Consider the following 22,434-nt stretch of genomic DNA (forward strand, 5'->3'; position numbering starts at 1 on the left):
AAAATCGTAGCTAATGAGCTGAAGTTTCTGCCCATATTTTTACTTTTTTATTTGGAGCTACGGTTGAGGAGATATGACCAAAATACTGGACCCCAGTCTGCCCACATCATGCAGGGACAGCTCATTTCCAACTTTTCCAATTCCTGTTCACACTGGCTCCTCTCTTCTTGTGTAAACCCTTGTGGGTTCCCTTCACCTATAAAAGGGGACCTCTTCTTCCTTGGAAGGAACTCAAGCATTCAAGCCATTGATGAGAGGAATTCTCGAGGGAGTGAGTAGTAATGCCTAATTGTACTTAGCCATTAACATAAGCCCAAGCCTACACTTTCTCCTAGAGGGAGACTAGCCATTCTTGCAACAAGCTAACCTTGGAAGATCAACTCTAATCAAAGAAGGTCTTACACTTGGTGTATCAATCAAAGTGGAATTCTCCACTCTTCTTCTCTCTCCCATCAATAATGGTGCCGAAGGGTTTCAAGTAAGATGTGTTCTACATTGATGTTTTCTTGATTTCTTGTCGTTTTCATTTTCATCTCTAATCCAACATATATATATATATATATATATATCTAATCTCATCTCTTTAACCAAATCTATCTCTTTCACTCTTAGTAATTCATCCTCTCTACAAATTTTAGGTTCTCCTTGCTACAGGTACATCTCTCCCCGCAGTATCCTTATTGCCTACGGGCAAGAATAGGGCTTGGGAGGGAAACTTCTCATCTCTTCACTTCTCTCATATCTACATTTTTCTCATATCTACATTTCTCACATACTATCCTAGATGAATAACCCACATGATGATCATTTCTATCGCTTTCACTCTGTACGATCTATTAGAATTAACGTATGGATTAGCCGTAAAATACACTTTCAACAACGTATAGTGTTTCTCTTCGGCCCTGAAAGGCTCAATGAAACACTTCTATCACCGGATCCCATCATACTACCTCTCATAGACTATAACTTTTCTTTTGACGTAAGCGTAGTTATCTTGCTATGAACCAAGAGGATTTGTACACACAATTAATCCCAATCACTAGACAAAATATATATATTATGGTAAGCACAAAACTACAATTCCAAAGAACAATTCGTAGCCTATTTGGTCAGCCAAGATTGAATGCCATTAACTCATCCATTAACCCTTTCATATTACCCATGATACGATATGACCATAGCCTTGATGTTTTCATCTTCGTATTGTTTTGAGATTCTCTTTTGCGTTCTTTCTTTGTGTGTGTGAGTGCAAGAGAGAAAGAGTGAGTCTTCTTTGATTGAACTTCTTTCCAAACCCTAGTCTTCATGGCATCTATGGTTTAACTCCTTCATATAGTTTTTGTTGAGTTCTCTCACAAACTCTCACAGCCATAAGCCCGGTGCTTTCCTGGCAAGACCGCAAGTTTCTCGACACCGTACTCACACTGACATGCTTGAGCCTATCCCCTTGTCGATGATATGCACTATTGCAGCATTTTGACTTAGTTCCCATTCCCTTTGATGCGAGACAGGGCGTTGGAGCAATGGAGAAGAGTCAAAATTGGTTGTGCACATTATGCTCACTGCAAGTTTGAGAGTTTGAGTACCACACACTACTAGAGTGCTCAGCTTTTGGTAACATCCGAACTTGCTTCTCTCACATTTTCAGCATGACTTAGACCTACACACTTTCATCTCCCAACCATAGTGTGGGCTCTCCATTGCGACTCTCATCACCACAACTTTGGAGCATCGAGAGTCGCTCATCAGCCATATACATGCTACATTTGAGCAGTGAGCAAAGAAGTAATGGAAGGTGTGTGCACCCTTACTTAGCTTGAAGCTTTTCATTCTCCAAGCAAGACTGGTAATTGGCTTTCAGGGCTAGGAATTCATGCTCTCATGATTTGGATGTGTCAAGTATGTGTGATGAGGATGAACCTCTTACATTTGATGAAGCACAAAATTCAAAGAATTGGTTGACTACTATATGCAAAAAGAACATGATGCACTCATGAAGAACAATGCAACTAGATTTTTCATAAATACACAAGCTCCTCCTCCAAATGGGTCAATGGGTTTTATTTACAAGTACCCATACTAGGGTTTCATTAATCACACAATCATACAGGGTTTGGGTAACTACTAATAGCTCCACCAAGTAACTTGTCTAGGTAACTCCTTGTGCAAGGTATCCATAGAGCTAATTCCCACCTTCTATACAAACCAATTCTCACAACAAAAAAATCTTGAAAGGTGAATAGTTGTGCTCAATATTCTGAAGGAAAAGACCAATGAAGAGCCCCTCAAACCAAACCAAATCCAGAATCCCAACACTGCATGGATATAAGAACTTTTTGGAAAACACCCATCTTAGAAAATGAGAAACCATGGCCAAATGAATTACAAGGGACAATAAGAAACACAAAGGAGGGGAGCACAACCTACCAATCTACCCCAATCCTTGATATGAACATGGAACATGAGCACCTAGACCTCAATATCAAGTCTCTCTATGGTGACATGGGATCTATCATCTCAAAAGAAAGCAAACCTTGTAAGATGAGAACCTTACCCTTTTACACAAGAGAACATGAGGATAATTTGGAAGTCAAAGTTGTGCCATTGTAGTGGAAGGAAACTCCTCGAATGATAGATTCAAGAAGTTTACAGGAATTGATGTCAACTCCCATCTAGTGTACTATAATGCTAGAAGAATTGATGAAGATCAAACCACATGTGTGTGTCAAACTAGGAAAGAACCTGGAAACAATGGGCAAAGGAAACAAAAACAAAATCTTTGAAACCAAAGTCCACTGAGCTAGTGCATATAAAGAAAAAAACAAATATTGTGAAGGAGAATATGGAAAACTAGAAGAATCACCATACCAATAGAATACAAGAATGTTAGAACAATAGCTATGTTATATAATGGAGCAAGAATAACCATAGCTACAAAGGAGATGTGGGAGAAGTGGGAAAGACCAACCCACGGATAGATACATGTGAAGTTGCAGATGACAAATAGCTAAATAGACTAGCCCATAATGATATTGGAATAGGTGGTAGTCATTTCCTGTGATGCATGGGTGGGCTACCAAACCTCACTCTATCTTCTTGCAAACATAGCGAGAACCGTATACATAATTGTCAATTCATGGGATGTTGCTGACACAAGTAGTGCATCTACAAGAGATTTTCAGTCTCTTGGAAAACACACTCAATTCCAAACTACTCAATGCAACATTCAATTGTATGTCAAACAAAAAATATAGTCATCCCAATGATAAGAAAATAATGACAATTCACTCAGCTACTAAGCTCCAAACGATACCAAAATTATAGGATAAGTACAGAGAGTCTACACACACATGCCTAAGCACTTTCTCACCACTTTGAAAAGAAACCTATTATTATCAGTAGGGCAAACTTGACCTAGTTGATGTTGGTCCAAAATGCACCTAGAAGCTTAGTTTTGATGCCCCAATACCCCTCCTATAACTAAAATACAATTTCTCTGCCTAAATCTTGATTATGAGCTGATTATTAGGAGGATTAGCAACAAAATTTCACAAAAATATCATGAGAGACTTATGTCATTATGTAGAGCTTTCACCGGTGAATACATATAAGTAGACGACACTTCAAATTGACAATTTTCAAAGGGAGATATGAGCATCAAAAGGTAGAGATAGATCACATAGAGCTCACATGGAAGCGGTGTACATTTCATTATCCAAAAGCTCAAAATATTTTACAAAAATTGGCTTCTTAAGAAATGACAATCCGAGACTGGGGTAGAGTGGGACTAGAGATCACATTTGGGTAATATGGAAGCTCATATATATAAAACAATATGGAAGCTCATAACCCCGACTCTACACTTCCATATTCAAAAGAAGGTACAACGTTTGGACTTGACATGGTTTGCATTTATTAATAAACTGAAATTAAAATCCTTAATCTAAAAAATGGTTAGGCATATGTCACTCTTGTTAGCTTATGTGCTAGCATTCCCCCCTCCTAGCTCAAGTCATCTGTGACACAGCTATTTGATGGCAAGGTAGTGGGTGGGCTTTTGTGCTTTGTGTTGATTTTGTAGAGATTTGAGTGCCTCTTGATACTTTATTTGTAGCTTCTTCTCCCATTTACTGAGCGATTAGAGATCTATTTTTTTCTTTAGTGTCATCGTGGAGTAGTCGATAAAACATGCACGAAGATTTGCTATCATGACACCAAAGTTCTTGGATTTGAAAGTGAAAAACCCTGTGTAGAAGTCTTCCTCAAAGGTCTGCATATATAGTATGATGGTAGAAACATTAGCCTCGTATATAAGCCATAAAGGATTTTTTTTGTATGTTGGTCTGACAAATCATAGCAAAGCCCTTGATTGCCTTCTAGAAAAAAAATCCATGTCGCATCCATTTGTTTATCTTGGTGGAAAGTCTACAAACATGTTAGAATCATTTTTGAAATCTTTATAAACATGATGCAAGCCAGATATGGGATCCTCTTGAATAGTTCAATGGCTTCCATCAGAGTCTTGGCAACATACTCTTTAGTGGGCTTCCTTGATGGTGGCAATAGCATGGGGTAATTTATCCATGTAGGGTGGCTCTTGAGGACCAAATAATGGTTATGCTAGCTTCCAACTTGTTGCACTTGGCAAAGTGTAGGATATTTTTTAATCTCTAATAGGGCATGTGTCTAGAGAATTAAATACCTCCCCATCCAAATTTTTTGCCACACTAGATGTGCCTTGACATTGTCAGCATCTTGATAGTGCAGTAATCATTCCTTGACCTTTAAGAATTCGTACTTCATTAAAGGGTATGATAAGGACTATTGATGCCAGGTAAATCTCCTTGTATGTGAGTTGAGCCACATTTTTTGAGTGCAGTATGCGGTCTTCCCACATCAAAGCTCCTTTCCATATCACCTCTGTCTCCTGCAAAATGTTTATGTTCAAAGCTTTTTTTGCCTCAATTGTGAGGCTATCAAGCTACCCTGTGGTGCATTATTTAAGCTCAATGGGAGAAATCTATGGGAGGGAGGTGGTCCCCTCTATTTCATCAATGCAATGTAAGAATTGCAATGCTTCATTGTCTTTTGAGCCGTGTTTAGGGATATCTTCTTTAGTGGCTATCTATTTTCATTTGATCAAGTGTTGGGCATTATGTAGATCTTTTGGAAGTTGTGCCATTTGCTTATGTTAGTCCTCTTCTTCGTGCATGAAACTCAAGGAGAGTTCTCTTGTTTACATTTGTTCAAGTTTTAGCTTTATCTCCATGTCATTATTTCTCTTCTCTAATGCTTGATAAGCCAAGTTGGATCCTCGGAGTGTGAGGGCGGTTGGGTTGGCCCTTGGCTTATCCAAAATCTTGTTTAAATCTTTAAGTCCCAAATCAGTGTCATGAAAATCCACCTCCACAAGGGGAAATTTAGATAGGATATAATTTTTTTCATTCCTTAGATGGATTATTGGCACTTGTTATAGCAACTTGGCATGTCAAGCTTAACAATGCTTGCTTGATATGTACGCCAAATGTGGTGCACTTTAGAAAGCAAAGAGTGCTCAAGGGGTTTGATGACTGAGATGTTACAAGTCTCTTGCATTGAATCAACAATGATTTGCCACTGAAGTCATGTGGAAGGTGGGATATTATTATCATGGAAGTGACATGGAAGCCTTGGGTGTTGTGCTTGGCAATGTTTTGGTCGATATGTATGACAAATGTGGGTACTTTATAGAGCACAAAAGTGATTGAGGTGTGTAGAAGGTAGAATTGTAGACCTTAGTAGGCCTTAGTACTTTATAGAGCACAAAAGTGATTGAGGTATGTAGAAGGTAGAATTGTAGACCTTAGTAGGCCTTAGGATAAGTGGAGATGTGAAAAGGCAACTCGAGTTTCAAATTCTATATAAGGAGTTGTTCTCCTGAATCACGAATCCTTGAAATGTAATGAGAATGTCTTGTGCCACAATTGTTGTGTGTTTCTATGTGTTATGAGAATATGTGGTAGTGTTCGCTATTCAAAATGAGAGAGAGGTGCTCTATATTGTCTTTCCTAACTTTAGTAATTCAATCAATCCTTGAAGTTGGGTAGTTATCCTTGTGATATGTGCATGATGAATTGGTGTATGCATGTCCGACAAGGATGAAACAAGAAGGACATCAAGGGTATACTTCACCAGACAAAGGAGTTGCTTTGTGAGGGAAGCAAGTGTTAGTGGATTCTCAAATCCTCCAAAAGAGAAAAATTCTAGGTTCACGTCTTGAGGTTGACACCCTCAAAGAGTCTCCATGCCCCATCTGAGTGTATGTCATATCCAATGCTCCCTCAAGCTATGGTATATAGAAACCAATCACATTCAATGCAATGGGTGGCCATATCCAAATAAATGGTTGGTAACTACATCTTGGCAGAAAATGTTATGTGATGTTCAATCCAACATCAAGTATGGACACGACGCAAATTTAACAATCTTAGATGGCATGCTAGGGGCCAATTGGGGAACTATCTAAGAAGTTTATAATTGGGACAGATTCAAGTGTGTGGTCGCCTCCTCCAATCTTTGCATTAGATACTTAAAAATCGTATCACATTGTACATCCACTTTTCTTACAAGTACCGATATGCAAGAGGGGGAAATGGACTCCCATCAAAGTTCCCAAGGAGGTGGTTCCCTTCAAATTGGCATTGCCATTGACTAATGGTGTCCAAGAGACTTTGTAAGTTAGCAAACATTTAATTCTTGCTAATCTTCATGAGCACTTGGTTATAATGGGAGTGGATGGGGTACATGATGCAAGTTTCAAGTTGAATCGTTCTAAGGTTTAGTTTATTAAGAAGTCGTTATTTGTTCTTCAAGACTGATCTGTTCTTTGGTAGTAACAGGTTGGGAAGTCCTGCTCTTCTTGTCTGCGCTCAAATAATCAAGTACTACTTCTTTCACCATATTTGGCAAGCAAGGAACCGCCGCGTGTTTGAGGGGGATCTGGCTATGGCAAGCTTTTGTGAAATCATACAAGAAAGCAGAGTGACGATCCATAGGATCGGAGGCAAACAAGCCTCAGAGGACTGGTCTAGAACAATACATGTCATGATGACATCTTGTAATAAGTAAAGCCTAGGAGTAGTTGTGGTTTCTCTGCCAAGCAGAAAACTTGTAATTCTTGAAATGTCTGACTTTGGAGATAGGCAAACAAAAATAGGAGAATATGATGATTCCAAATCCATGGTGTGCAAGAGAGTTAATCTTTAGGTGGTTTAACCATAGAAAAATCTTCTTGTTTTTTTTATGAGCCCTTGATTCAGTTCAGCCAATTTGTATTTCTTTGTCAATTGCAATTCATGCTTGACTCCACTCATTTGTTTGTTATATAATTGTGCACTGTTTAAATGTTGACTACTATAATGTGATGCGGTATATAATTGTCCATTTTGTAAATGTTGGCTACTTTAATGTGATGAGGTATGTCCTTGTGCATTTTGTAAATGTTGGATACTATATGTGATGAGGTAAATTGGAAGCGCTTTAATTATCATGTTGAACATATGGTTGTATGGAAACGTGTCATCATTTTTTGCACCAAGGGGGGGGGGGGGGGGGGGGGGGGGGGGGGGGGCGCTCTGCTATAAAAAGGGACCATTAACCCACATTTTACGGTTTGACACTTCCTTGTACTCTCGACAACTCAAGCTCTCTCTAGACTTGTAGCCATGACAAGAGTCAATTTAAAACACCAAGTTGTCCTTGCTTTTTGTGCGGAGGCCTTGTGCGGAGGCCGACTACACTAGCAAGACCTCTACGAATTTTTCAACGCCCACCATGGCCAAAAGTTGCAACCCTTCTATCCCTTCCTTTGTTGCTAGCCCTGCACACGCCGGCCGGGAAAATTTTATAGTAGCCCTTCCTAAGGACGGGTAGGTCGCTCCACTGGCCTTGCCCTAAGGAAGGGATTATTTTTGCAAAGCCTTCATAGGGGAGGGAAATTACTGAAAGTTCGTTGCAGAGATTGACTTGTACCTAGGGGCCTAGGGCATATGCCATGGACTTTGAGAGCTAGCTGACTTAGAAGATTGTTCGAGCATGCACCTTAAAATTTAAGTATTCCTTTGTAGGTCAATTTTTGAAGCACTGGAAGTGGGAATGCACCTTAAAAGTTAAATTAAGTATCCCTTCGTAGGGAAATTTTCAACACACTCTTAATGGACAAAGGGTAGAAGCCGAATTCAAACTACACAGTGCAAAGTTCAAACCCGAAGCTGAAAGTTGAAACACTGGCAACTTTTTGGCCTTGAGTAGGAACCCAGGCAAGTTGTGGGTGATGGTAGGACATCTCTTGCATGCCTCATGAATGTGGACACTAGCATGGAGTACAGGTTCATGGTTAAAGGGAAATTCAATAAGTTTCCAAGAGGGGCATCAACTTTTTGGAGGTGCTAGTTTACAACATGTATATATGCATCAATATAGCATTCCGATTTAACAAATTTGTGTTGTCAACATTTAGGACACAATTGTTTGGCTTAGAGATTGCAGCATGATTTTGTGCAAGTCCTATAGCTAGAAGAAAATCAAGTTCTCCATTGACATTTCAATGGTAAGATGGCTATGCTACTTGAGACAAGGAAGCCATCGAGAAATTTATTGTGTTGCCCACAAATCCCCCTATCAACTGGAATATTTTCATCTTTCTAGTGACCTATATTTATTTATATAGGTGTCCTTATGTCAAGGAGAGCCAAAAAGAAATTGACTTACCTTCTCATTTTGGTATGCTAATTTTACTGATTATTGAGGCAACATAGAATTTGTCTTTACATTGAGCCAAGTGCCATTCTCATTGTGGTCTTTCAATGTACACATTTATATCATCTTTGATTTTCTTCATGTTCTAGATGCGGTGGAGATTCAAATCAAGGACTTACGTGACCATGTCTACACTTTTTGACACATCTATTGAGATTTGAACCAAGGACTTGTGTGACCATGTCTAGACTTTTTGACAATCTTTTGAGGTTTGTGGCTTGAAGATTCAATAAACTTCTACAATAGAGCTTATCAAGTTATGATTTTGTTTGTGAGATGACCTTTCTAGATTCTTGCAGGTAGGCTCCAATAGAAGAGGCATCTTCTACAACAACATGGAGTGTGTTTGTGAGTGCTAAGAATCTTGCAGCCGGTGACTCGATGCTATTCATCAAAGTAATGAACCAAGGATTTGTAAGGGAGAATACTACTTAAAACTTTGAAGCTGCAATGCATAGACTTATGTATTCTTATAAAGGGATGACAAAGGTCAAAAGAAAGGCGGGGCCATTAGTCGACAAACGGCTATGAATTGTGATGTTGTCTTCTGTGCTTTCAAACCAACTAGTATGTGACCCGCGCGTTGTTGCGGCCAAGAAAGGCATGGCAATTGGATCTCTCTCTCTCTCTCTCTCTCTCTCTCTCTCTCTCTCATACACACACACACACACACACACACAATGGAAACGTAGTCCTTGGAATCACTATAGAAAGATAACAATGCATATGTATGCCTTCTCTCTATCTTTCTGTCTCTCTAGAATAGCATGGTAATTGGATATCTCTCTCTCTCTCTCTCTCTCTCTCTCTCTCTCTCTCTCACACACACACACACACACGCATACACACACACAATGGAATAGTAGTCCTAGGAATCACAAGTAGGTCTTTGATATCTCTTTTATCACCTTCTTTCCTCCATTTCTCAATTCTTTTAAGTTGAAGACTTGCTCAATAGCGCTCTCTCTCTCTCTCTCTCTCTCTCTCTCTCTCTCTCTCTCTCTCCACATGGAGTGCTTTCGGGCGATCGGTTGCGATCAACTCATCCTTCACACAACTTCTAACAAATTTGAGTTATCCATATCTCCCCACTCATCAATCAATGACAATGTACCACATTTCCACCAACTTGCTACTATTGCGCCATGCTATCAAAACCATGGCTTGCCAATATACGGGCTTCTCATGACTCTCAGTTGGTTGAAGGTAGACAAGTTTTGATGCTTCGTAGTCATTTTGGTGGGCTACCAAGTTGCCAAGGAAACTCTCTCTCTCTCTCTCTCTCTCTCTCTCTCTCTCTCTCTCTCTCTCTCTCTCTCACACACACACACACACACACACACACACACACCATTGTAACAGTGACACGCACGCACGCACAGAGCGTGTACACACACATGCAAACTATCGGGTGCACAATTTTGGCTACTACAATCTGTATGTTGTTGAAAAGGGTTGTATTTGCATAATCTACATTCTCTCTCTCTCTCTCTCTCTCTCTCTCTCTCTCTCTCTCTCTCTCTCTCTCACACACACACACACACACACACACACATTGACAACAACTTGTCATACTCACAAATTTGACTATTGCAAGTCATTAGGAAAGGATGGAGTTACAGTTTGAACTACTTATGCAATTTTTGAAGGATGGGACTCAACATCTTAATATCGGCATTGATCCAACGGGCCATGCAAATCAACCAAAAATGCGACGTATGGAGGCCATCTCCTTCCTCTAATTTTTTGAGGTCCATTATAAAGAGTATAGATAATTGACTATTGAGTAATAGTAGAAAACTATTCTGTAGGCAAGTGCTCGAGAAAAACCTAGGTTTAGTGCAATCCCACCTACAAATTTCTCAACTATATCTTATGCACCTTGGATGCCCCTGCCATGTGACATAAGGAAAGGGCTTTGGGGGGGCGGGGGGGCAGGGGGCCAAGGCAAAGAAAGAGAGAGAATGGATTGAGTGCCAAGGAAAGGGCATCTCTCTCTCTCTCTCTCTCTCTCTCTCTCTCTCTCTCTCTCTCTCTCTCTCAGTCAGACGGGCCACACACTTGTATAATTTAATTTGAAGATTAGGACACCCACACCCACAACATTGCAAAAAAAACATAGGTTTAGTGTAATTCCACCTATAAATTTCAAGATTTACCTCTAAGTTTTAATTTTTTTTGTTTTCAACAACACTCACTCAACTATATTGAATCACAAACATAAAAAATACAACATCTCCATGCTCAAATTGAGCCATGGATGCAAAAAGAATGACACTTAACATAACAACCTTGGATTTTAAATTGAAAGACCACCTCCGCAGTTCAAAGAAACTAAAGTTCAGAAAACCTAAATCAAAGTTTAGAGAATCTACAAAGTGCAAAGAAGTTTAGTGCAAAAACCTTCAAATTTTATAGTAAATTTACCTCTATTTCTTTTTGGGAAAAATCATAGTATAAACAAATGCTCTAAAAAACCTAGATCTAGTGTACTCTCACCTACAAATTTAGAAAATTATCTCTATATGTACAAAGTATTAAAAAATTGAGTGTAAAAGCTTTCAAATATAATAAAGTTACCCCTAAAATTTCTCATACCTAAGTTTTTCATGTTTTTGGGAAAAAACATTGCGCCTCAACTCGATTTAGTGTAACCCCTCTTACAAACTTTTATGATTTGCCTCAAAAATTCTAATTTGCCTTTAAGCGTTTGAAAAAATCTAGGATATGTGTAATCCCACCTACAAATTTTGAGATTTACTTTTAAATTCTAAGTCAACCCGAAGGAAACCACAAAGCTCACAAAAATGTAGCGTAAAAACCTTCAAAAATATCAAAGAGTTGTTGGAGTTGCCTCCCATTGTCTGCCTTTGCCATCTGTTGAGGTCCGCTCCAACCTTGGGTATGCACGCTTTCTACCTTGGATTCATTGGATCAAACTTTTTTTATCACGTCGATTCTCGATTCTGTAGATGTCAATTGTCAATTCTTGATTCTCGATTGCAAATTTCATCGATTGTTGATGTAAGACCAATGTTTATTCTCCCTTCCCTCTGACTCTAGTTCCGGTGTGAGAGCCCTCTCTCTCTCTCTCTCTCTCTCTCTCACACACACACACACACACACACACACACAGCATGATTTGCATAGACTCTCTATTTCTCAGCACACTCATCCACACATAAAAGTATAGAATGGCTCTCTCTCTCTCTCTCTCTCTCTCTCTCTCACACACACACACGCACACACGCACACACACACTCACATGTACACACACGATGTGTCTAAGACATCCACAACAAATTATTAGACTCCCATGGATGAATTGTCGAGCTCATTGCACTTCATTAATGCAATGCAAATGTGGAAGACCTCCGCAACGCTCCAATACCACAACAAATGGCGCGCCAACTCTATCTCTCATACACACACCTGCAACAGGTCTCTCTCTCTCTCTCTCTCTCTCACACACACACACACACACACACACTAACACGGATGTGCCGAGATCGAAGATCATTTACCGCATGGAAGGTTCATTGTGAAAGCGTGTTGAGAGAGGTTCATTTTGCAAGCGTGTTGAGAGAGGTTAATTATGCGACACGTAGAGGGGATTTCTTCATGGCCTTCAAAATGCAAAGTAAAGCTACTCTTCAAATGGCTTTCAAAAAAGAAGTAGTCAGTGGTCACCCTTGACATTGAGAATCGAAGTGAAACTCCATGGCCTTCCCAAGAACTATAAATAATATGAATGTAGATAGAGTACTACTTTTTGGCCTACCCAAAGGGCAAAGGCTATAGCGATGCTTTCTCTTTTTGCTGACTAAAATAGAAAAAATTGAATTGTATTTTTAAGCATTTTTTTATAGGCAAAAAATGTTGATTGGTTGAAATTGGTAGTGGGCACTCATTCAAATGAAGAGTGTGTAACTTTAATGATGAACTTCTTTAATTTACTCTCTTGGTGATTTGGTAGTGGAGCACCAGTGTGGTAGTGGGGCTGCTAGCACTGTTGAGTGTGGGCTCTCGGGCTACGAGCATTGTTGAGTGTGGGGCCTGGGCTCTCTTTCTCTCTCAACTTTTTCTTGTTCTCCTTCTTTGTGGTCATGGCTATGGTTGCAACGACCTTCCTTCACCCCATTTGTGAAATCGCTTCTCTGTAGAGCTCTTCTACTTCTCGATCTTCTAGCTTGTTCTTTCCACACTCACAAGAGTGTGTGTATGAATTCCATGGAGAAAGACACGTATCTTGACACTGCTGGCCAACTGCAACTCATCATGATGGTCATGGCCCATGGGCTATAGCTTGGGGCTCCCTCCACAGAGCAAAGACCGGCTCAGCTGCCCGAAACATCATCAAAGTGGACTGGGTGACGAGGAGTCTTTTAAGGATCAAAGAGGAAGATTTTATGACCGTTATCGGCAGCTCTGCAGGAAATGGAATGCAGAGAATGCAGCAAGGCGAAGGTAATATCAGAGCAGGGATGTTCTATAGCAGATTACACAAGATGGCACTGCAAGTGGAGGCAAGACGATCGAGTGAAGATCTGGGTGTACCTTTTACTTCTGTAGAACGAAGTGCAGAATAATCAGGGTCTCAGCTGTCTGGATATGGCTATTCATCTTCTTTGAATGCTTCTGGTGTTGATTCTTCTGGCGATTCCCCCTTATCTGTAGTGTCAGATGCATTTGCTGCTGGCCAGCACAAACAAGAGAACACATTGGTGGCAGGACAATTTTCCGAAGGAAGAACGTCGGTGTTGGAAGAGGCCCCGAAAGTGGTGGAAGACTCTGAAACCAAGTCTGTTGTAGATCATGTTGCCACTAAAGATGGTGACAATCTGGAAAAGTCAGGTAAACCACAATCAGCAACAGGTGAGAGCAGTGAAGTCAGGGAAAGTCAAGAGGAACGCTCAAGCACTTCTGCGAGAAGGTTGAGTGTAAAAGCTGCCATAAGTCTCTTTGAAGGTAAGAAAGCAACTGTTGGTGAGCCCCCTATGAGAAATCTAGTTAGACAAGACAGCCAAAAAACAGCATTTCAAAGTGGGAGTTCTGCAACCGAAAAGTCCGTGGGCAGCTTAGGCTCTCCCCTCGGTCTCCCTCGCACTCAAGCTGCTAGCAACAAATTATGTTTGCACTCAGCGCCCTGCCTGCATGCACCTCTTCCTCTGCTGCTGCTGCTCTCCCAGAACCTCAACGACCTCCCACGTCCTTCGATCGCTCTATTCTCCCTTCATCATCCGTTGCCTTGGCACCCCTTTGTGATCCCTCTGTAAATGGCCCCTGAGGTTGTGCAAGGGCTAGAGCAGGACCCACCTCCAACATATTCTCACAGGAGTGGAGGTGTTGCAAGGCCGGCCTCATTTTTTCAAGCTGAGAAACTCGCAGCAGAGCAACTTTTAGCTGTTAAGGCTGATATTGAGCAGGTCACAAAACTGTTGCCGAATCAAAGCAATGCCTCTTTGAAAAAGCCAGACGAGTATCGCCCACAGCTGCATGCTCGCAGGGAAATTTTACGCTTGCAATTAAGGTAGCATTCAGACTGCTTGCAAAACAAATAGAGATAGGGGCATGTTGACTCTCGGGCCCTCGCAAATTTGCGAAAGCAAGAGGGAGGAGTTCCCGGACCCACCCCCTTGGAAGTAAGGTATATCCATCTGCTTTTGCAGCTCAGAAGATGTACTTGCATTGAGTTTCTGAGTTGCCTCAGGAAGACACATCAAGATGACAACAATCGTAGATTTGTTTCTATCATATGCGCTTCGCGAGGTGTGAATGGTAGGGGAAGAACTCAGCTCAAGCTTCAAAGGTGCAGTCTAAATGAAATGCAGCTCAAACATCAAGGTTGGCATTGCCCACAAGCTTTGTGATGTGCTTGGCATGAACTTCTTTAAGACTGTACCTTAAATACATTCTAGTCTAAGAGCTTCTGCAATGATACAAATTACAAAGGCAAGAAAGAGTGCCCATGACAGAACTCTTGTCTCCTTTTGGTTCATTCCCTTTTCTAATGTCATGCTGACCTCGTTATACATTGTTGATTGAAATGCAGAGTTTGTTGAATACTGCCATAGAGGAACATCAGTTGTTCCAATATCTAATCTACATCGTTAGCATGTTGGACGATGATTTCTATGCTCCCTGAGCTTTTTCTCATGAGAACATTGACCAAGTTTGTGAATTTAACTTGTGGTATGAATAAGTTGTTTTTATGATTCTGTCTCTGTCTCGTTAGTGAATTTGACATGTGACATCACAAAATTGTGGTGATGATTTTGCTTGGGTTCTTTGATGAAAGATAATCTCTCGATAATATTTTGATCATGTTCCATGATTCAGGCCAGGTGGAAATGCGAGGCTGGATACACTAAAATCCAATAACATACGGGAGTTACCTATTAATAACTAGATGAGATTTTTAGGCAAGCTTAGGTAGCTACTTCATACGACTCGACTCTTGTTACATAGAGCAAATCTTTTGATTGGTTGTTAGAAAAAGCATCACAGCTTCAATTGATTTCTGAGCTATAATAGATTTATCATAATTTATTAGGGCTTTTGCACTTTGTGAGTGAATCTCCTCCAGACTCAACATGCTTCATTTGTGGACTCCTCTTGCTAATGATGATGATGTGTTGTAGTGTCATATGTTCTCCACCCTAGGTAGCTTTAGGAGCATTGCCATGTGCAAGCTATAGGTTTGTATGTTGTATGTCTTTGCTCAGCATCGCTTGCATTGAAGTGTTGGCTACAATCGTTGGTGACAGCCTACTACTTGGCACTGTGGGGCTTCCGTCTGGTGCTATTATAACATGCTTTGTATCTCGTCCTGACACGAAGTTGCTAGTTGCATCTGCAAAGGTTTGAAGTGCATACCCTCTTCCCAAGCAAGCTGCAACCATCGTGGCTTTGTTGTGGCAACCAAGACAAACTTTGTCATGATAAATTTTATCAAGCCTCAAGTAGTGCACTGGATTGATTGCAAAAATAAACTTTACCTACAACTTTTACATGTGTAATAAATAACTTTTATACTTAGGCTTTTGCTCTCTTTGTAGCATCATTCTTTCTCTATGATTATTCCCTCCCAACATTTAGGGTTCCAGCTTGGTAGAACTTCCTAAAGATGGTCATTATCTCCATTTAGGGTTCCAACTTGGTAGAACTTCCTAAAGATGGTCAGTATCTCTATTGAACCTCAATTTCCAAGTCTCTCTCTCTCTCTCTCTCTCTCTCTCTAATGTAGGTGATAGCACGATAGAGGTGTGTTGCATTCATCATGCATAAGCTAGTGCCTAATTTTAGGAGCCTCAGATTTGATGTTTCTTTGCTTAATAAGATGGCAAGAGCTTTGTTGTATGTATCACCCTTCATATTTTTCTTTTGAATGGGAATTGCTACTACCTTGTCTTTGTACTTAAGTTTGCCAAGGGGGACCCATCTAGTCCAAGGTGCAAATCTAAACACAAAAATGAAAATGTCAAAAATGGTGTTTGTTTATGTGCCGGCTCATAATAAGGTTTCCCTCACAAGGGGTGCTTGGAAATTGGAAAAATGTAACCAAATCAAGTAGGTGCCCAAAACTACTTTTTCAAAAACCCCTTAATTAGTTTTTTTTTTTTTTTTTTTGGGGGGGGGGGGGGGGGGGGCGCTAGGGGTAGGGTTGGGGGGGAGGGTTTTATTGTTTTTTTTTAATGCTTAAAAGGACCTCAGAGACCAACGCAAGCATATAGCCTAGTGGTTAAGGTTGACTTTCATACTACGTACGTGATGAGTTCAAATCTTTCTCATTAAGATTGGTTTTAAATGGTGACTTGCATGGACATGCTAATTGGAGATGCTAAAGCATCTTGGGGAGATTCTATGTAATGAACAAAAAAAATGTAGAGCCATTAGAGCAAGAGGGGCAAGTGATATGTTGCAAGTCTATGTTTACAAGAGTAAAGTTGAAACAATGAGCATCAAATTTATCGAGCACTAGCTAGTTTTGGCAATGGATTTGACTTTGTTATTCATCTTATACCTTGTGCAATTGTAGTGTTCTCATAGCACTAACCTAAAACATTGTGTTTAAAACTCCCCCTATTACCTCCAAAATTGTGTGGTTTTCAATAAGGGTATGCCTAGTGATTCATCACCTTGTATGGCAGGCGTTGTGATTTTATCACTTGATTGAGTTTACATTCCTAAGACTAAGTTCTAATCTTTTGACTTTACATTGTCAACAATCAATCAATCAGATTTTTTTTTCATTTTTTACCATCTAAGTACTTAACTCTTCACACACACACACACACAGCATGATTTGCATGGACCATTCTCTATTTTCTCAGCACACTCAGCCACACATAAAAGTATAGAATGGCTCTCTCTCTCTCTCTCTCTCTCTCTCTCTCTCTCTCGCACGCACGTACATGTACACACACAGTGTTAGATCTAAGACATCCACAACAAATTATTAGACTCCCATGGATGAATTGTCGAGCTCATTGCACTTCATTAATGCAATGCAAATGTGGAAGACCTCCGCAAAGCTCCAATACCACAACAAATGGCACACCAACTCTATCTCTCATACACACACCTGCAACGGGGGTCTCTCTCTCTCTCTCTCTCTCTCTCTCTCTCTCTCTCTCTCTCACACACACACACACACACACACACACACACTAACACGGATGTGCCGAGATCGAAGATCATTTACCGCATGGAAGATTCATTGTGAAAGCGTGTTGAGAGAGGTTCATTTTGCAAGCGTGTTGACAGAGGTTAATTATGCAACACGTAGAGGGGATTTCTTCATGGCCTTCAAAATGCAAAGTAAAGCTACTCTTCAAATGGCTTTCAGAAAAGAAGTAGGTGCCCAAAAAGAGTTTTTCATTTCTTTTATATAGAATCTTAGAAGATGCTCTTTATCTTTTAGTATAAAAGGGGGGGGTGGGGAGGCACGTGGAGAGAGAGACAGAGAAGAAGAACAAGAACAGAGTTTTAACGTTGTACGAAACTGTCCCAAGAGACCTTAAAAATCTAGTGCCCGAGAATGCAGGCAAACTAGCATGCGGGAGGGCGAGGTTGGAGACAGATAGAAACGTCTCTCTCTCTCTCTCTCTCTCTCTCTCTCTCTCTCTCTCTCTCTCTCCCTCCCTCCCATCCGGAGATCTCTCTCCGTTGGAGGTGCGCACATAGCATGCAGAATAGAGACGGGAGAGGCAGACGGGCTGGCTCTGGGACAGGGGGCTCATAAAGGACCAGACCCAGCCAGGGAGTGTTGGGGTATAGGCGTCTGTGCCTTGCCCGGCCGCTCAGAGTCTGGGCGCCCACTGACTTGTATACCTTATACATAGCATAAGTGTATAGGGGGCTGCTCACTCTTTGAGTCTCCACACCCATATCTGTGTGTCGTGTGTCTCCTTCTCTCTCTCACTCTCCGTCTGTGGTGCTCCCCGATCCCCTTCAATAGGTATCAGAGCGTAGGTGCGGAGGGAGCGCGTGTGTGCACAGTCACGACGACAGCGGAGAGCCAGTTTCATTCCCGAAATCGCGTCCGCGCGCGAGCGCACTTTCAAGAGTGCAAACAGGGTTTCGACTTCGGCATCGGCAAATTCAGCTTTTCGAGAGCGTTTCCAGTAGGTGTCCTGGCGTTTTACCCCCCTTTCGAAGCCATTCGAGCCATCAAAAACTTCATTCGAGCTACGATTGAGGAGCTGCATTTTCAGCCCTCTTTTGGCAGTTTATGCTGCGTTTTTGGGTCAAAACAGAGGTTTTTTGGCATAGCTTTCACACCCGGACGCGGATACATGTGATCCAGGAGTCTACCTTGGGGTTTTGGCACGCTCCGGGCGCGCTCGTCATATCAGAATTTTAAAATTCTGAACGCTGAATTTTCTGCAGCAACAGTTGTTTATTGTGTGTCGAGGATTCCACACATGGTTTGCTCTCAGATGTGAGAGTGATATTTGCTGCAAGTTTCCTCACAGGTGGGAGGATACAATGTATGCCTTATGTGGTTTGATGCTCAAAGAGACTAATGTGATTGCATTTTGAGCTCGGCAATGTATGCCTCGAGCATGTTTATTGGCAGTCACAGGTAGAGCAGATATTTGTGTACTAGATTTGCAGGTGTTTGCAATGATGTATGCAAAGTGTGGAGATTGGTGCATGCATTTGGAGTGCGGTTTGATGCGCTTTGGTTGCTCATGATTTTGAGTGTGCAGTCACTTTGGTTACTGGTTTTGTGGTCGTTTTACTGACGAAACTCTGGCGAAATTTTCCCAGGAGTTTTATGCGTATCATTTATGCGATCTAGGTAGAGATTGCGGGTTGCACTCAGCATTTGCGTGCGGTGTTCTCTGCATGTGGGAGATTTGTGCATGTGTATGCATCGATACCGCATAGTGTGGACTTGGTGATTAGCTCACGGTTTGACAGGCGTACAGTTATCTTGGCACACTCACAGGAGTGAGTATTGTGATGTATGCTTGTGTGGCTACGAGCTAAGTAGCCGGATTCGAGCACTAATGGCTTGAGGTTTTTCAGTAGGATTCAGATACAGGTTTACAAGTTTACAGGCAGGTTTGAGGGCTTATTTGGGCGCTGAATTTCCAGCCATTGTTTCCTCTTTGCAGGTGTCCATGTATGGCTCAGTTGCAGGCTGATCTGGGACACGTTTGTGACTTGTTTATGCAGCTATTTAAGAGCTGAATTTTGGGGCTGTTTTGGGGCTGATTTGCAGCCATATTTGCAAACTTTTGTTGATGCAATTCGAGCCAGTTTAGGGCTGATTTGGTTGACATTTGCTACTCATTGTTGGTTGCTCTTTTGCGAGCATTATGGCTGATTTTTCATTTAACTTCCAGCGTTATGGTCTGACACAGTTTGATGGTGCAGATTTTGTTGCTTGGAAGGAGCATATGCTTGTTGCATTGGCGGATTTGGGGCAGGATAAACCCTTGTGTGGTTTATCGGCGAAGCCCAAGTCTGTGCGTGATGATGATTGGTAGGATCTTGATGACTTAGCAATGTCTACGATTCGTTTGCATCTGGTTGAGTCTGTTGACTGGCAGGTCTCAAGGGAGACTACAACTCATGCTTTATGGCAGAGTTTACATGCTATGTACGCGACATCCATGTCTACAGGGAAGTCTAGTCCCACTTCTATGTCCATGGGAGAGATTGATCCCACACGCAAGTCTCGACGGCATAGAGACTTGACATGTTGGCATTGTGGACATAGAGGGCACATTAGGCGTCGATGTTTCACGCGTTTGAGACAACGGAGGCGACAGATGCGTGATGCAAATTTGCGCATGACAGATGCTAGTGAGATCAGTACGGTGGTTACTGAGTATGCTTGTGACGGCGATGTCACATTTACATCTAGCTTGTCTTCAAACAATCTTATGTCTACGGATTGCATATCGGATTGCACATTGTCTTCACATTGGTTACTAGATTCAGATGCTACTTTCCATGTCACGTCGCATCGTGAGTGGTTTAGCACGTTTTCTAGTGGGAGACTTGGTTGTGTGCACATGGCTGATGGTGCTGTGTATGACATTGAGGGTACAGGAGACGTATGTTTGTCCTTGCCCAGTGGTATGAGATTTACCCTGCGTCATGTGCGTTATGTGCCAGATCTGAGACGGGATTTGATCTCAGTCAGACAGTTACAGGATAGTGGATGTCAGATTTCGCTACGAGAGCAAGATTTTGTGATGCATTTGTGTTCGCTAGTGATTGCGAGAGGTGCCAAGAGTGGTACAAGTTACCCATTGCATGTGGATCACGGGAGAGACAGTGTTGTCTCTGTGATCACGCAACCAGGTAGAGAGCGAGAGAGCAGGCGAGTCTCTTTTGCTTGTGGGTTGCAGGGTGCTTTGCATGGAGTGCAGAGTAGTGAGCTCGTTGTGCACACAGTTGGGGCACGACTTGAGCAGTCACACAGAGAGGTGACAGAGTCAGACATGCATGCTTTGCTAGTGACTGATCAAAGCAGAGAGTCAGTTGTGCGAGATACTTCTATGCAGGATAGACAGGTAGAGCGGTCTTGCTCTAGTGAGTCACGACAGGAGGACGTTGTGCAAGAGTCTATGCATACGGAGTTAGAGCATGAGAGCTCTCGTGAGTCACAGCAGATTGAGTGGTCATGTTTGCAGTGGATGATTGCAAAGGAGGCTGAGATGTCAGCGATTATGCAGTCATTCCTTTCTATGCTCGACAGTGAGCATGGGGATATAGTTGTGCAGGATATGTCTTTCAGCAGACACCTAGAGCAGCTGGTTTGCTCTAAGGTTGCACGACAGGTTGATGCGTCTTTTGTGGACAGTCAGGAGATGCATGTGGCTGACATGCCTTATCAGTCAGAGATGCCTATTGCCAGGGATATATATGTTGATGCATGCTCCGTAGAGCTAGTAGGGCCCGCTAGCATTGCATCGGCATTCGGTGGTCTCATGTATGAGATGTTGATCTTGAGACCGGATATCGCAGCTGCAGTGGGAGCATTTGCAGTTGGGGTTGTCAGTCATTTGTTGATTGATGATGGCATAGTGCACGAGGGAGATATGCAGGTATTGCGTACATACTTGCAGTACGTGTGCGGTATGTCTGGTGGTGTATGGACTTACACGGGAGCAGGACAGCCGGATGCACACGATCACAGCCAGCCAGTGGGCATCGGTTGAGAGCGGTTTTCTCTCACCTTTTGTAGTCTTTAGACTAGGTTCCCTTGCTTAAAGGCACAGTCGCCTTTAAGTGGGAGGTTGTTGGGGTATAGGCGTCTGTGCCTTGCCCGGCCGCCCAGAGTCTGGGCACCCACTGACTTGTATACCTTATACATAGCATAAGTGTATACGGGGCTTCTCACTCTTTGAGTCTCCCCACCCATATCTGTGTGTCGTGTGTCTCCTTGTCTCTCTCACTCTCCATCTGTGGTGCTCCCCGATCCCCTTCAGGGAGGAGGTGAAAGCGGAGATACAAAAGGGCGATGGCGAGAGACATTGCTAGCGTTCGGTGAAAGGGAGAGAGGGAGAATGTCGTATGTAGAGATGGCGTCTATGAAGGCATGGTGTCCGACTGTGTGATGCCACGGCACAGCGAGGACGAAGTGTGTTGATAAGGCAGGTGGCCATCCTGTTGGCAACAGGCAGTTGCAAAGAAGAACCTCGCCGTGCTGTTGGTAGCAGGCAATCGTAGAGCAAGATCTGCTTTGAGCTGAGGCTAGCGCAAAGCGGCTCACAGCCCGAGAGGGGGGGTTGATGGCGATAGGAGGGATTGCTTTTCCTTCAGAATTGTGAGATTCGGACCGAATCTTGGAAGAAATTAATTAATAGATTGTAATATAGAACTAGTAGTAGAAGTAGTCAGTGTGGTCACCGTTGACATTTGAGAACCGAAATGAAACTCCATGGCCTTCCCAAGAACTGTAAATAATATGAATGTAGATAGAGTACTACTTTTTTGAGTTTACATTACCAAGACTAAGTTCTAATCTTTTGACTTTACATTGTCAGCAATCATTCAGAAAATCTTTTCATTTTTTACCATCTAAGTACTTAACTCTTCACTTTTGCATTTCAAATGAAATGTTTCCAAAGGTTTTCTTTGAAATGAACCAGGGTGTGACACGTGGATGCTCTC

Source organism: Adiantum capillus-veneris, chromosome 20 (assembly GCF_014529385.1).
Source record: "Adiantum capillus-veneris isolate H3 chromosome 20, ASM1452938v2, whole genome shotgun sequence".
NCBI lineage: Eukaryota > Viridiplantae > Streptophyta > Polypodiopsida > Polypodiales > Pteridaceae > Adiantum > Adiantum capillus-veneris.